General features: G+C 32.9%; 1 protein-coding gene across 4 annotated transcripts in view; it reads left to right on the forward strand.

Moving 5' to 3' along the window:
- PMCA (plasma membrane calcium-transporting ATPase 3) overlaps positions 1-18,100 on the forward strand; it is a 194,285-nt gene that overhangs the window by 46,056 nt on the left and 130,129 nt on the right. For all 4 annotated transcript variants that reach the window (XM_077441537.1, XM_077441541.1, XM_077441540.1 and 1 more), the window contains one exon: positions 6,788-6,830. The gene's annotated coding sequence lies outside the window, so the exon portion shown is untranslated. The remainder of the gene's footprint in view (positions 1-6,787; positions 6,831-18,100) is intronic.

The following is an 18,100-nucleotide window of genomic DNA, read 5'->3' on the forward strand; positions in this document are numbered from 1 at the left end:
ATGTATGTATTTTACATATTTTAATTTTAGATTGACTTAATTGCAAATTAATATTTTACACAATTTTGTTATGATGGTAGGTAATCAATTAGCATCAGTAAATTTATAGAATGTTAAAAATGACAGATATGAACGTCATTCGACTTTTGGCCGAAACACCACGCTATTTAACATTCATTTTAACAATCATTATATAACCTACGAGTGAAATAAAAATTTATAACAGAGATAAAGGGAGGCTATAATGCAAATTATATAAAATATAATGCGAATTATAGGCTTTTAAACAATTTAAGTCTGACAAAGCGAGAGGGCAGCGAAAAGGCGAATAAATACGGAAACTTACCATTAGACGTCAAGATAGTCAAAATTGTAGCATATTTTAATCGTGTCTATTACGATTATTTTTCACCTTTGAATTATCAGAAACGATTTAAATTTCCATCGTTGGCCAAATCGCACAAAATGGCAAAGTATCAAAACGATCGGAAGACTAGAAATAGATACTGAATCGATATCGAAGTGAAACATAGAATAAATAGGCTTGTAATAAAAATGTTAAATCTAGACCCGACATGGTCCTCTTGGTATGTAATGGATCCTATTTGATCCTCGTCTTTAAAAATATGGAGGCATTTTAGAGCATTTGTACATTTACAGTTACTTGTGTATTTTAATATATGTAGTATATTATAAATACGTATATACATACATAGTATGTATGTACATATGTATGCACATATTTATACATACATATTAGAACTGACGAGATTTTCCTAATTAATTTGTTATAATATTTTAAATATTATACTAGTATTTTTAAACTTCAAATGTTTTCAATCGACTTAATTTGGCTTCTTTTGTTTTAGAGTACATATTTTGTTTTTCCGTCCGTTTTTTCACGGATTACAAATCGTTGTTCCGGAATAATTTTATCCCTCTGGAACACCTTCATATAACTAGTTATTCCAGAATTCCAATGTAAGAAATTAAACTTATCTCATATAGGAGAATTTTTGATACATCAAAATTGTTTTTATTTTTTCAAAACCGTCTTTGAATTCTTTGAATAATTACAATCATACTAAAAGTGCATATCGATGGGTAATAATTCCAGTGTTTTTTTTAATTTTTCTCTGTATATGAGGTGTTTTCGATTTTGTATGGAGCAACTAATTTAGATCAAATTAGAAAATTGAAAGAACACCAGAATTTCAATAAGGTGCCTTTTATTTGACAAAAAATATTATACATACATAGTACTATGTTGAGGATTCTCTAAAACTACACATAATTCACTTATCATTAATGACTTTCGCATTTCTATTATAACCAGCGGTTGAACTAGTGGTTAGCATATTATGCTTTCGAGTATCACGGGTTCGAGTCCCACTGCTTTAGTTTGTGACTCCAGGTCGATCATGTGTAGAGTTCGAGATATAGGGAGGATTGCAGGAGAGATAATCAAAGGCGATCTTAAGTCAATCAATGCACGTTTATTACAATATAACGTACATCCAGTATACAGTCCGGCCATGCCGGCAGCGGCCGACCCGCGACCCCACTACACTACTGTCAACCGGAGTCTGGGGTATAAACTGTTAACAATATAACACTCATGTGTACCACTGCCTGTATACCACCCCTCAACATTACTCATTACATAATTCACTCACACACATAAAATCCCACAGTTTCTTACCAAAGTTTGCCATTTTTTTCTGATTTTCATTGAAACGGTTCCTGTAAATCTGGCATCTCTTTTCCCATCTATCTTGCTAATCTCAAGTTATTCAGCTTTGCCAATTTCTTAAATAAAATGCTGCAAATTTCTCCATAGATGCCACTGTGGATGTTTGTATGAATTCGCATTGTATAAAATGCTCATATATAACATATTGCTTGATTGTATTGTATATGTTTGAATTGCACTCGTCGCTTTGGAGTAATCTGATAAGGAGAGTTTTCATGTCCTATGAAATAAATAAATAACTATTATATATGTATATACATATTTTGAAACAAAAAAATTGCATCTATAGTCTGAAGCTCGGAAGTTAATTAAAACTTCGTTGCTGCAGTTGTGCATCCTCTAATTAAACCAACTGTCGTAACTATTACTGCATACTGTGGATGTTTCGAAATTATCGTATATTAAATTATTCATAAGAATGCAGTTTATTTGAATATTTCAATAATTAAAGTGGGACAAATATTTTTACCAGTATATATGTATATTATTTCGCTATAAAGGCGACGACACACTCCACTAATGGTAATAAATCTAGTTAGTGAAGAGTTATTTCTCACGTCGATGAAAAATGAAATGAAAATCGCGGGAAAATTCGCCGTCGCATTAACGAAAATGATATATAACGGCCCCCGTTCGGGATTAACGAGAACGTTAATTAGCGTTAACGGCGCCGTTCGAAAGTTACGGAATCCAGATGGCCCAGTTTACGCACTAGCATATGATACTATACAATAGCGTGAATAAATATGCGTATGTATGTTCATATATTTGTATAGAATAGCTGAAACATCATGAACACACTCATTTCTACTGACATACGTCTGTACATACGCGCAAATGTCGATTTACTGCAGTCGCATATAAAACCGGTAAAGTCATAATAATAATGTCGATTTGGTTTCTTTGTTCTGTGTTGTTCGATTGATGTTGGTTGCGGTCGTAAAATTTCGATTTGAACGGATTGGATTTTTCTCGGAAAATGCTCGAAAAAGATCGTTGACTTACTGAATGAAATTAACGTACACACTACATATGTACGTACCATGTGGAACTGGTATTGTTGGTTCGGATCAAAGTTGAGGTGGTGGTCAGTACATTTGTTTGATGTCATTCGGTGGTCTGTTTGATGCATCTATTGACGTCATATGTATGTATGTATGTAGGATGAGGAAAATTTTATCTGGCTATAAAATGCTTTGAAAGGAATTGCTCAATTGATTCACAAACTGGTTTATTTGTGTGCGTTTTTGCTTGGATGGTAAAAATATTAAAAAAATAAACGAGATTTTTATTTTCGATACTAAACAAGGTTGTCAATACTTTTGTATAATATATGGAAATTTATTTGGATAGTAACTTTGGTCTGTATATGGTTGATAAGTCAGATATATTATCGATCACTGACTGCTTGACTATTGTCTGCTTGTCAAGAAATACTTAAAATAATGATCGGTTTGCTGACCGTTTATTTTTATCTACATATGTATATATAGTACATACGTGATTATCATTAAACTTTTGTAAATGTAACTGACCATTTTAATTGTTACCTGAAAGGACCACTTAAAAAAATTACTATGTAGTACTTAATTTGACTTTTTTTAAAATTATATATTTTTGTATAGTTTGGAATAATTACATTTTCTTTAGCACTTGCATGTTATAAAATTATCAGTAAATTACCGGCTATTACCGAAAGAGCCGTCTAATTTGCATCCTATTAGTTTAATTGTAATTTTTTAATTAAAATAATTAATAGTTTTCAAGTTAAACCTAACTACATTAGACTATGCTTATTAATAGTATCGATATGACGATATGATCGCAATATCATATACAATACTTATGTATATATTTTATATTTTTCGTAACTAGATTTTTCCTATATTATTTCGACTTCAATCGGGTTTTCAATTACTACCAGAGGAGATGATTCAAATAATCGACATTATTCAGCTATCGAATGACAAATCATAAGCATTTAATTATAGTTTTAGAAGATCCAAAGTAGTATCAGAATCCTAATCTCGTAAACAGTGGCGGACTGGCCATACAAGCGAACATGCCCGATGGCATGTGGGCCCCATTATCTGTTAGAAAATATGGGCCCTCAGTAAAATTAAATAACTTTTTAACTATTTATAGGATATTGCAACTTTGGGACCTAAAGTTTGGGTATTTCAACAAAATAAATTTCTTACGATATACACAAACAACTAATACCTGGTTTAACAGCCCAAGGATCGGTTAACTTTTTACTTTATCTATGTTTTTATTAGGCTCGAAATGTAATTTTCAACATTTGCGTGTGCCCTTTTGCCGGGCCCATTTCCAACGTCAATATTATGTATATACCAATACCTACATATGTAACAACTAACTACTGAAATAAAAATGGGAATAAACAAATTTTCGTGAATAATATAAACAGAATTGCTTAAAACAATTTTGATACGACGATTCATCATCAACCAGCGATTTAAATTTACTTAATATTTTCAAAATAACATTTGATTATACTTCGATGATATAGTAAGATTTAAATACACAATTTAAAACAGTTTCCGAATATAAAATCTATTCCTAATCTAGACACATCCATGTAAATAGAAATATAGGATAGGGGCCCCCTCCCAAAAATCCCGATTTTCGATTGACATTAATTGAAAGTATTATACATTTTTTTGAATTTAATGATTAATGAGATGCTAAGGATCTATGAATGCTACGTTTATTTCTTATGTATGTTACTTTTGGGTAACTAATAAAATAATCGCTGCTATGTGCTTTGAAGAAAAACAAAACAAAACTTCTATTGTTATTACGTACATATGTATGTACATAGATAAAGTGAAAAGACAGTTGGTAGAAATTAAGTTTATTGATAGTTTTTTGATGACTCTGTTTGATGGTCGATTAATGTTGACCATGTGAAGATTTGTGGAAAAAAATTGCGGTGCTTTTTTCTCTTCTTACATATTTTTTTATAATTACTTTTTCAGAAATAAGCTTATGTTTTTCATATTTTATAATGCAATAAAGTAAAGGATATTTTCCATTTTTATTCAGATATAAAAAAGATTTTTTGAAAAAAAATTCAATTTGACCAATCTTTGCCTGCCCCCCCCCCCCCAAAAAGCTGAAAAAGCCGCTTTTATGTCGCATTCTTTTATGATGCATTCTATTTACCCAGGACAAGGGTTAAAATGAAATATACAATGAAATTTATGGATCTATTTTGCTTTTGCCATTTTTCTTGTACCTAAATTTGTTTATTCCCATTTTTGAAAATTTCATTTATTTTTTCCCTTGATTTTTAGCGTGGTGGAAAGAAGAAAATTTTGTTATATGGGGGGGGGGGGGACAATTTTTTTTAACCCTGGGTGGGCCCCCTTTGACTCCTGGCATGCACTGATTTCAGTCCCAGTCCGCCACTGCTCGTAAATGTAATCGAATCACATGAGCTGTAGTCCAAAACATGGCAAATTATTATGTGTAAAAAATATTTCAATGTTCAAAATGTTTGCGCGTAATCTGGTTGGCTGAGTGAATCAAGATCTGCCTCTTCTTCTTGTTTTCTCTACGCCACCAACCCTTGCAAATTCGATAAAACTAAATTCACATATCAGTGGCGTGCCCTGACTTTTAAAATATGGGAATAGGTATTGACAAAAAATTATATATATGTAAAAGAATATGTATATTTTTGATTTATGAATTATAATAAACTGTCTTGAAGTGATGAGTATAGTTTTTCATTTTTGTGCTAACAGAAACATCCTAAGCTTATTTGTCTTCAAAATTTAATTTTCTTAATGATTTTTCAAACAACCGATTCGTTATATGTTATTACGCGTTCCGCACTGATTTGTTCTGAGGGAATCGTTTCGTGGTCCGAGCCCCTTGCCACAGTTCTACTCAAGAAGTTCTTTGTAAATATATGTTATTTTAACAAAAAAAGTAGTTAGTTACCCACAAATTAGAACATTTTTAGTGAAAATTCCATAAATTGTTTAATAGACGAGTAAGTTAAATATGTTTCGTCTTCAACTGAGCGCCTATACATAACCATTTGCCAGTACCGCGAAGGGAACAGAATTGAGACGGCATGTCCGTGCAAGCGAACGACGTGGCGGACCATACCATAACAAGCCACTAAAACAACCACAACCTTAGGTACGGCCGATTCCGGTTTTTGAACTTCGCTAATAATAAAACATGGACAGCGATTTTAATTTACTGTAATTGAATTGTACTGTATTTTAAAATTTTAGATAAAATAATTTAGGGGACTAGCCTAGTCCCTCTAGTCCAATGACGGCACGCCACTGGTATATACGTAGATATGTACATCGGATTGGATCCTTTAACATACATTTTAATTTTAATCAGATATTCGCGATGCCATACAACACTTCATTTCGCGGTAACGCATACACAGTTTATGTAATTTTATTCTATTAGACAACTTCACATATTGAAGTGTTGTTAATGCAATAGTACGTACTGTCGTATTCAAATACCACTTTTTTTATTTTGTATTAAGGGTCAATAAAGTGACCCTTGTATTACGAGGCTGAGTGTATTGTGCTAGTCCGTGTCAGCGAAACTGGAAATGGCCACACAAACCGCAAGCATGGCCAATTGCAGATTTTAGGGTCTTGTTCTCCGGAGGGACGGTGGGTCCGGTAGGAAATGGTAAAGGGCTGGGGGAAGGGGGATGCGATTCGTGACTGGAAATGTTAAGGTCGGACGGTTTCTTCTGCGGTACATTAAATTTCATGAAGCATTTCCAGATGCCTACGGCGTAGACCATAATAAATACCTTCGGCGATCATTTGTCGGGGTGATAACGCGCCTAATAAAAAGCTAGTATACCCCTCTGCAATTGCACTTGTCATTTCACTGTCATTAGGGAAGCGTTTTTTTCGAAACAAAAACTCCGTTTTAAATTTGATAATAACTCTTTTATATTGTAGCTACCTTATGTATTTCTTGTATTATTCTAATTGAATATTATTTTGATCTTTTCAGGTGTCGGTAGTTGACAGCGTGCCTTGTTCCTAGCAAGATTAAGGTGAGTCATTTTGGTTTGATTTTCATTATAATAGCAATGCTATGAATAAAAGTTTTTTTAAAGGTTTTATTTAATTTAACTTTCAAATTTCGTTCGGCCTAGTGTCCAGTTGAGTCATGTATTTTCTGCCTAAGCTTTCTTTTGACATTGATAAATATTTTTTTATGCAAACTTTTCCCCACTTGAAATGTGATGCATATTAAATTTAATACTAAAATTGGGATATGAAAAAAGTATTCATTTCATTATACCAATATACGTTTAAATTTTCGAGTAGATTTTCGTCTAATAAACAAAGTGTGATTTTCATACATTCAGATGTATGTGTGTAAATCATTTAAATCTGATTTTTGGAAAATTTACTTAGGGCAATAAATCTAAACTGGATGTGGAATAAAACACTTTAGCCCAATGATGCCTATCGGTTATTTTGGAAAGATTAACAACTTCTGCCTTGCCTCTGACGTTTCGTCGTATCCGCAAATAAGGGTTTAGAATTTTGAACGTCTATTTTTCTACATTTATGTGCAATTTAAAAGCTAACTGTTTTACTGTAAGTTACGACAATAGAAAAAGTGTGTTAATACACACTTTTTTTTTCTCACGTCACGTCACGTTAAGCACACATGTATGTACATATGTATATTATGTCAATAAGTGGGTATAATGCAAGCCAAATTTTTTGCTGTATAATGAATATTGATTCTAAATGTTCACAAACTTGAAGTTTGTGCTATCGTTTCTGTTTTATAAAAGATCTGTGTATGTATACTTCGACTTAATCGTGTGGTTTAGTAAAAAAATGAGCAAAATTTGCTTATAATATTATGAAAAAAACATTTTTGATAGTTATTTATAAGTATTTCAAGGCAACAAAATTACAATCAATAGGAATAACATGTTTTGACTTTTGATTTTTAAATGCTTTTTATTATTACTAAATTACGTTCACAATATGTTCATATCATATATATATATATATATATATATATATATATATATATATATATATATATATATATATATATATATATTTTAATAGCTTCTGATCTACTGATCATTTTCTATTTTACAATTTTAATTTAATTTTGTTACTAATCATAGTATTATATTATTATAATATACAATATTATTATAATATAGTACAGCATAATAGGAAAAAGAGCTCAAAAACCTAGGAAAAACATGTGACTATTGATATCAATACTAACATCTGGCACAGCAATACTAGATTTTGAATTAAAACTCTGTAAAAATCGCACATTTTTTTAAACGCTCATATCTCTTAAATGAGAGTAAGCCAACAAAAAATTCGAATTTAGTGGGTCAAATTTAGGAAAGATTGATTAGTCTCTGCTCCGGTGATTTTTTGTTGTTCAGTTTAAATAATCATCGCAAATGTGAATTTTAGTTAATAACATGTGCAGAAATATTTGCATTTGAGTAAGTACATATGTATTTGTGTAGGTGCAGACTTATATGTAGGTATGTAGTGGTTGTGAATCGCTTTTCTATTTAAATGAACGAAATATAAAATTCGCATCCATTAATTTAACCTTTCGAGTGCTGAATGAGACGTTGACGGGTGGGCGGGGTATTTGATAAAAGGGTGGGGGGGGGTGAGGGGAAACAATTCAAAAGGAAAAGGTAATTTATTCTGTATAGAGAAACCGAAGACTAAAGCGTTCAGCCACCGCTACCTTCGTTACTTTCACTTTTGCGTTTACTTACTTACAGCAGTCGACTTGCTGAAAGCATCGTGTGAGAGCAAACCGTTAATTTTCCTTTTTATTCTTCCGACAACAACGGCATTATTAACAACCCCCCCTGTCGTACGACATGCAATTAAGGGTTAAGACTCTCTTTCTCTCGACAAGAAAGCGAAAGTACCCAAGTCGTTTCCGTGACTTTGCAGGTACGTGCCCATGCCAGCAAATTCCAGAAGTCGATGATGCAGATTTTTCAATTTGTATACGTTTCAAGTTCCGTGCACACGCAGGCAACAAGTATGAGCAACAAGCGTTAAAAAATTTATTGATTAGTGTTTATTGAGAATATCTTTCGACATGTTGACGCACAAATGATGATCCGTTCTACGGCAGCTCTATGTGTATGTGTAAAGTAGCTAAATCGGTGGAACATTCGGTTTATTGATTGAAAGGTTCATGATCAATGTGTATTGTGATTTATTCGATTGTTTTTAGTTTAATTCAACTTGTATCAACATTTGAAATGTACTCATTCTCATTAACATAATTTATTCATGTATGTTATCTTACTTGATTGTTAAGAAGTAAGTACTCCACAAAATTACGACTTTCCTTCAATGTGGTTGTTAATATGGGGAAATGTGAGTTTGAAACAGGATGCTATGTGTGTGGAATTGGTATAATAATGATGATATAGATAATTATTATAGTTATATCTTCTAGTTAATTTTCTAAAAAATGGTACCCCACTAATGAATGACACTGAGCAAGAGAAAAATATTGAAACAGTGCAGACTATTTAATCTATACTAAATTTGACCCAAAGAATTCGAACGCGACAATGATTTTTCTTGCTTGCATCACATTTATGAAATATTAGGGTTTAAAAAATGCGCAATTTTTATATATTCTTGGCTTTTGCAGGCTAAATTCACAATTTACATAGTATTGCTGTACCAAAAGGGAGTATTGGAATCAATAGTCGAATGTTTTTTCTATTGATTGTAATTACTTTATCTATTTACGCAGTAACAATAGATGATGTTCACTTTACTACGTTTAGAAAAATTGGTTTTTTATCAAAATCCTTTTTTTTATTATCTAAACGTACTAATTCGAATGTTAAATGGTTTTAAATTGAGTTAAAAATGTTTTTGTATGCATGATGCAAGAGTGAGATGAAGAATAGAGAGCACATCATTCCATCTCACTCGCTCGCGCTCACTTACAGGCGATGAACGTCCCTAGAACATTGAATATTGTAATTTAAAATAATTTACCGCTCGAATTAATACGTTCAGATAAAATAAAAATAAAAAAGAAATAAATGAATAAATGAAATGAAATATAGATCAATAATCCAATAAATGTGTGATAGATCTATGTAGAGAAAAAAAAGTAAATCCAAATATATTTTTGACTTTTATAATTCGCTAGGTCAGTGCTGTCCAATTACCTTCATGTCTCGGCCCCCTAAAACTGAAAGAATTAATTCAAACCCCGATATTTTCTATAAACCCCAATATTTTCCCAGTCATAGCATGCTGCCCAGTCATACATACCCAGTCTGTACATATTCCAACACATTTTAACCATTCAATTTCATTCTCGGAAAAGAACCCCAATTTGCGAAGCACTGCGCTTGGTAATTAATTATACGTATTTTAAAGCAACACAAAATTAAAATCCAAAAGCCAACAATCTGAAAAAACCTTTTTTTTTAACGCTCATATCTCATAAACAAGAAGAAACCACTAAAACTCATATTCGAATAAAATGGGTCAAACTTAATCAAGATTGATTAGTCTGCGCTTCAGTAAGTACAAACGTGATTTTTTTGTTCAGTGTCATTAAAGAGAGTACTATTTTTCCACTCATTTGATTAGGATGTTCCAATTCTTTCCGAATATCTTCTGAAAGGTGAATAAACTAAAAAGTTGATGCGGATGATGGTATCAGAGATGCTAATAATGTAGTGAGTTGTGTTAAAAGATTTAATGCCGTCTAAATAGCGTACAGATAATGGTTAATGTGATTAATCAGATTAGGAAGGGGGTAAGGTTAGGTTGGTTTAAGTTATTAGAGTTACATAAAATACAAAAGTATAGAACTGCTATATATGTATGTAGAGTATAACTGCTGTGCAAATCTTGTAATAAATACACAGAAAGTAACTCTTCCTGCACGTCTCTAGACTTGAATCCCAGAACTTTCAGCTGAAAGCTCTTTCAACCGAAGAATAGTTGGCTTAAATACATAATATATTATTATTCAGAGCGGCTATAGCACGCCAAGCTTTAATCTACTTACATATACATAATATAAAGTGTTAGGAAATCTCTAATTAAATTGCAACCGTGTCGACCGAGCGCATTTCCTTTCGCAATTTACATAAAACGGACGTTGAGAGTGCGCCGCACCCCTATATTACACACCCTAGTCGACGATGGAGGCGTGGGATTTTCACACCCCCACATTCTATACAGGGCTAATATTCAAACTAGGCTACTATCGGGAATTTCCCCACAGGTCGTGCGAAAATCCGTTTACAAGGTGTGCTCGCCCTAATTTTAGCCGAGATTAGATCGGGCTTATCCTCTTCGTATTCTCAGATATACCTAATATGTATATGTACATATATCGAGTAAATCTTTCGCTTGTTCAAACCGCGATAACATCAGAATCGATTTGTGTTATCAGATGATTCTTTTAAGTCCACTTGTTGTATATCAGTGTCTTGAAAGGAAAGCATGTGATTTGATCATTGGATTTTGTGATCCCAGTCTTTGTTACATATTTTGTACTATATCTATGTATATATTACGTTTAAGCTTTCGAGTGTCATTTAATTAAACTTGTTCATGTACTGCTGCACTTTCATATTCATTAGAATGGAGGCTTTTGGTGAAGGGTCCTAGAGGCGACTCTGTAGGGATTTTGCGGGGTCCGTATATAAAATTAAATTATGTGCTCAATTTCAAAGGCACTTTCCTTTAGACTGCGAATATGTTTCATTGTACAATTTATTATTTTGTTTTGAGTGTGGGTGTTAAAGGGATTCTTATTCTGGAATGCTTTTACCCCCGACGGTTCTTAAAATAAACTACGGAATACTATTCAAAAGCATATTTTTAGCATTTATAATTCGTTGCTTTGAAATAGGGATCTCTTTTGTGTAATATTTTGGACCAATTGCTAAGTCAGATGCAAGCCATGGACTCTTTTTTCAGGATGAAGTTTTAAAATTATAACGGAGACCAATAAGATTGTTAAGTTACTGTATTTGACAAAGCAATATACATTCAAGTGATTTTTATTCAATTTAAAACGGAGGCGAAACTTCAAAGTAAGGATAAGCATCAAATTCCTCCAAAATTTTTGAGTCTACTCAAATTTTTTACCAAGGATTTGCTCTGAGATTAAGATTTGCCTTACTGTGCTAAAATAATCTGCTATTCACTGTGCTGGACGTCAATCGTCGAGATAAAATTGTGTTTTAAGTTATAATAATGCAAAATCTGCGAGGTTAATTATTGTTATTAACTATAAAAATCATTTTATCGTGTAGTGAACGTTGAATAATATTTAATAAGTGCAAGAAATGATAAAAATAGCAGCTGAAGCATTAGCCGTCATTCCAAGGTGGATATCATTCTCACACTAACCGTTGAGCGCGGCACGTACTGAATTCTTTCCTTTTCTCGCATCTGTGAGACCCGCGAAAATAATTATTTCTGTTGATATTGATCAATGTTTTATTTCGTAATGACGTAATTCGAATCATAGAGGTTTTGATGAGGAATGCGTTAAGTATGAAGGCCCTGCATTCAGTATATTTGGAGAAATAAAACAATATAAGTTCCGGTCACTCGCTGTCCATCACAGTGCGGCAAGTGTTAATGAGTGTATCTGTGGTAAGATCCACAACGTCATCGGTACCAGTTTGTGAATTAAATTTTGAGGGGGAAAAAATGCGCCGCTGTTGATAATTTTTCCGCGTGAATAATTTTCAATTGAAAATTAATTTAAATATTTTTCTATTGTGTAAATTTTTAATTATCCCAAGAAATCGAACGAAAAGATTAACATTTTTATGGCTCGGAAAATTCCGTTAAAAAGCCTTTTTTTAATTTCGGCATACATAATTAATTCAAATATTTGCACCGACTTGGTGCGCTCATGAACGGCCAAGTTTACCGCTTAATTCGGGATACATACATATTATGCAATACAATGTATAATACTTTATTATCGCGAAAGCATCGGCGAACTGGCGTAATCGAAATTTTCAGCGTTGTCAACGGATCCAACCCCGAAATCACCGCAATTTCCCCGTAGATCGGCGATGCGGGGTATTTAATTTGAATAATTATTTTATCGCAATGGCGTACCCGTTATTTGCATATATTGCCGTAATGCAAAGTGATACGACTTCATTAAATTTAACGCTCTCGTGGCTCCCCCCGCGCGAGTCGTTGTCGATTCGTATTATTATTCGGTTGTATTATGTTTTGGTATGTTTTGTTTGCTACGAATGAGGGTGTATGCATGTACATATATGTGTATCGGATGTTATTTAACAACCGTTTGTGACTTTTACCGGTTGAATTGGGACACTTGAATCGATTTTTCCCAGCGACAGCTGCTTCGAATCGGCACGCTTTGTTTGAGCTATTTTCGCTCGGTTATATAGTTTTGACGAACGTCACTGAAGTTTCCCGCGCCGCTTTAACCTTTTTTGCAGGAAGCAAAAGCTGAACGCACCTGGTCCCTTCTAAAATTATAATTTTATTATATCTGAATAAGTTTTTACAAAAGTGTCTTCCTCCTCTTCTTAAAGTGGGTTTCTACTTGTGTGTATGTAGAGTAGGTATATCTTTTTTATAATTTCACTTGATTGATTCATCTTTTTTCTTTTGGATCTCATTGAAAGGATGTTAACCGCTTAGCTGCCCAAAGCGCCTTAAGGCGCAAACAGCCGTATCTATTATACGCTCAGCAAGTCGGCTGGGCGTCTAAGCGGTTAAAATGAATCATCGAAGTGGGTATTGAAATATGTCTACTGAATATATGTATGTACATAAATATTTTATTTTTAAATTGACATTTCTCGCAAGTGAAATCATTTGGAAATTATGTACGTACTCTGTTTCCAGTTGGAGAATGTTTATAAAAGTAATAAGTTAGGAAGAAAGAGGTGAATTCAGCTTTGTTAATTTATTTCTGATATAGTTGTGTTATATTTTTATTAATTTATTTAAAATTTTTTGGGAAAGACGGCGAAGCCGATGCACCGATTCATATTGTATACAGTAGTACAGAAATACATACACATATCAAATAAGATAATAAAAAAAAAACACATTAAAAATGAAAATCAAAAACAAAGGAAATAGTAAAAACCCACTTATTTTAAGGAAATTATTAAGTTTATTTTTAAAAAGGTTTAAGTTACTAGAAGCTACTAATTCACTATTCCGAATTTTAACCACTCTATTTGAAAAGAATGATTTTCTAATTATTTTAAAATAAATATATTTTTGGAGTCTGAGAGTATGACTTCTCAACTGAGTGTAAGGAGGTTTATCATAGGACAATTGTAATGGTTTTAGCTGTTTTTTTTTGTATATATTGATAAATATGAAAGTGTATGCCGAAATTTTTTTGTAATAATCTAATTAAAGTCAGTTTGATTCTTGAAATTTAAATAAAGGTATATTTGGAAGAAACAATAAATTGATGAATATGATACTTTTGCTTCTTTTAAATGTATTTAACGAACATTAACTTCTAATGGAAATTAGTAGAATCCTGTGGTCCCTTGAAAATGTTAAGAATTAAAATAAGTGTAGAATAATGTACTGTGTGTATCAGTGGCGTGCCGTGGAAATCTCCCTGTTTATATCGCAAAGCCTTAGGGTGCGAACACACAGCGCGGGATGCGGGATGTTGTACGTGGGATATTTTTTTTTAGATAGTTTTAAACATACAGAAAAAAACATGTTAGACGGCGGTCATATACGCGGTGACGTGTGGTATATATGTACATGGAACCGTCTATTCATTGGAGCGGTCTCGTTGAAATTCTATAGTATTGTTTATACTTGCTTGACGGTGATATATTCCAATTCGATCCTTCGGACTATTCGAACCTTTGACAGTGATCGATAACGGTGTATCCCATATTTGCTAAAAAATATAGCAGAACTTTTATTTTTGTTAATTGTTTACTAATTAAGTTTAAAACTGAATTATTTAACAATAAAAGCTTGAAATCCTTAATGTAATTTTTATTTCCTATGATCTTATTACTTCGACAAGTTTTGTTATATTTTTTTGTCCTCTTGTACTTTGTTCGCGCCAACGTAAGCAAAGCTGTGCTAAAATAAGAGATACGAAATATAAAAAATGACCACTTAAACGAAAACCATGTGAAACGTATAAGACGTTAGTAAAAAACGTAGTAATTTCCACGGCACGTCACTGGTGTGTATAATGACGTACTTTTTATTTGGGTTCAGGATCCAAATGAAAGGCCAAAGTCGCTTCATAACATTTATTCAGCGATTCGGGAAGTCCATGCGATACCACCGCTCACTTCAGAATAATCTGATCTACAGTGTGTACCTCCTTATAAAGGACAAGTTGCCCAGCATAGCATCTCCGATCCGTTGGCGTGTCTATTTTCTACGGACTTAGGTCCACCCGCACTCACCCTGTTCTGTGAGAACCCCAGCGTATCCTTTGTTCGGGCACTAGCTGAGTCCCGTTAGTCTAATCCGGGGTTTCTATTATTCACCCACGAATACAGTTAGACAGTGAATACTCTGTCCCATGTTCCACAATATTTATTTATTTATTATTATTAAATAGGAAATTGCTAATGAATTATTTCACAATTAACAGTTTTAAACTAAAACTAACAACTATTATATAACATATGTAGTTAACAGTTAACCAATTTGATTTTTGATTTTTAAATGCTTTTTATTATTACGAAATTATGTTCACAATACATATTATAACTATTTTAATATTTACTGATCGACTGATCATTTTCTATTTTACAATTTAATTTAATTTGGTTAGTAATCATAGTATTATATTATTCTAATGTTAATCTACAGCATAATAGGAAAAAAAAAGCTCAAAAACCTATTTACAATCCTTATAAATGCTTATAATACATTTAATGCATAATATTAATTAAAGACTCACTAAAGTCGATGACCTAAAGCAGATTGTGTTTAGGTAATCTGTGTTTATACCTGAAGGGTATAGACATTTTGTTGTAATCAGTGTGTGTTAGTATGGTTATTAGTGATTCTGTCATAGAATCTACTGGTTAGTTTGTTAGTAATGTCTGTAACAAACGGAATATTATATATGGCATGCGGTTTTTTCAAGTTAGTATATATTCTAAATTAATATAATATAATTCCAAACATAGCATTTTATTAAACTTACATATATAATTACGTCTTCTTCCAGAGAGGTATCTATGTATTAACACCCCTCAAGAAAGCACCAATGTTACTAGCACTTCTAATGCTCTCATGATTTATGGAATTGTTTTTCCCTATACAACACATAGCTTAAGTAAAGGAAAATTTGTTTTAGTATTTTCCCGTCTTAGATGGGATAAATAAAGGGTATCTAAATAATTTTATAGACATTTTGATTAAATTGATCTTAAGATTTATAAAATATTTGGGTTGTAACGTGTTCCCTCAGTTCACATGTTCTACTATGTATGTACGTTCTTTCTATATACTTAATTGGCCATTCTTTTCACGTGTGCCTAATGTTTTTTTACAGGTAGGTAGTGTCTGTTTTATGCGTTTTCTCGTCCCCTTTTCGGAGGGCTGGTGCGTGTGAGGGGAAGGGCGGGGTGGGGGGTAATTGTGCTTTTTGTCCTTTCCCTTTTGCCGACAACCCCATTACATCCCCATTACACAGTCATTAAGTCGTCGTGACGCTATCGTCGGTTCTTCTTCCTCTTTCGATCGTTCCACGTCGACAATTAAGCGCGAACGAGCCGACACGTCAAATTGAACCTTTGTAAATTGATTGAATTGCTCGCGAAAATGCGCGGTACTTTTCGGTACGATTTTAAAAGGGAAAATATTTCGCCGAAACATTTTTCCGTTGAATTTTTGATAAATGGTTCGAAACAGTCCCACAACTGCCACAAAGAGAAAATTTATTATAGGCTGTTTGCTTTTTTTCCTCCCGGTTTTTACTTTATTTTTTTTTATTATCAACTCAATCACTATGCAGTGATTAATGTATTGTGAATTCTGCGGTCATATTCGAATCGAACGCATTATCCGACCTGCAGTATATGTCGAATTTCAATCTTCAAGATTGGTCTGAAATCAATTATATGTATGTATTTATATACACACACATGTTTTCCGCTATGAAAATCCATAGTTTTCGACTTCGGACCACCAAATTTAAATAAAATCTCATATTAATCTAACTTATACATATGTAGATGAATTTTGAAAGGGCTTGAAGTTCGTGGTTGAAGGAGCCGCGTACAAAAACGCTCGAGCAACGCCGGTTAAGTGTTGGTCCACTATGCAATTCCATAGTGTTCAATTTACATACATCCACCAAATTTCGTATGTGTACATTCAATTTAAGGTTTTGGAAAGTTGCTGAAAAGTTTTTACTTAGCGGTCAACGCCTGATAGTATTTTTTATAAAATAACTAGTGTTGTGCCCGATGACATATCATTGCATGGGTGTTGGCATATTCAGTTATTAAATAATAAAAAAAAATTAAAAGCAATGTGTCGTCGGTCATGTGTTCGATCCCCATGCATTCGATTTTTTTTCACATACCTTTTAAATATATTTAATTGTTTAAAATGAAAAAAAAAAATGTTAAAAACTACCTACATACCTACCTACATATAAACAATTAATTAATGAATTAATTAAATTTTCAATAGATGGCGGTAAATTCTCTGCCAAGCGGAAACATTGGTAGGAAAGAGTATATATAGAAGTTTTTTCTTTTGTTATTGTATACGTTTTGGCAGAAGTTTAGCTGTCACGTGCGTATGTATGTCAAATCAAAACGACATTATAGTATGGCGAGCGTTATCTCAGACAGACACACAGACAGAATAGCGATATTATATTTTTTTCCCATTGTCCATACGTATGTATGTATTAGCCAGCAGTAGGTATGGCTCGGTAGTTGCGTTTATGTTTAGCACCGAGAGGTTACCGGGTTCGATTCCGTGCTGATCTTTAATACTGCTGGTCAGACTTGGAAATATGTGACTCCAAGTCGATAGTTTCTTATCAGAGTTTGCCAATTTTATCTGATTTCATTGTTGAAACGGTTCCTTCATCAAATTGGTAAAAATCATCCTACCCGCTGTCACAAATATCTGAATTTGATTTATATGTATGTAAAAATTTATATACAAGTCTAAATCCATAGATCTCTATAGATTAATTCATTAATTATTAATTTCGTGTTTTTCAGCCTTTCGAAATACAGCGATTTAGTATGTAATAAAAATGCTGCAATGTTTGTAA

The sequence above is a fragment of the Arctopsyche grandis genome, chromosome 11, assembly GCF_051622035.1.
Source record: "Arctopsyche grandis isolate Sample6627 chromosome 11, ASM5162203v2, whole genome shotgun sequence".
Taxonomy (NCBI): Eukaryota; Metazoa; Arthropoda; class Insecta; order Trichoptera; family Hydropsychidae; genus Arctopsyche; species Arctopsyche grandis.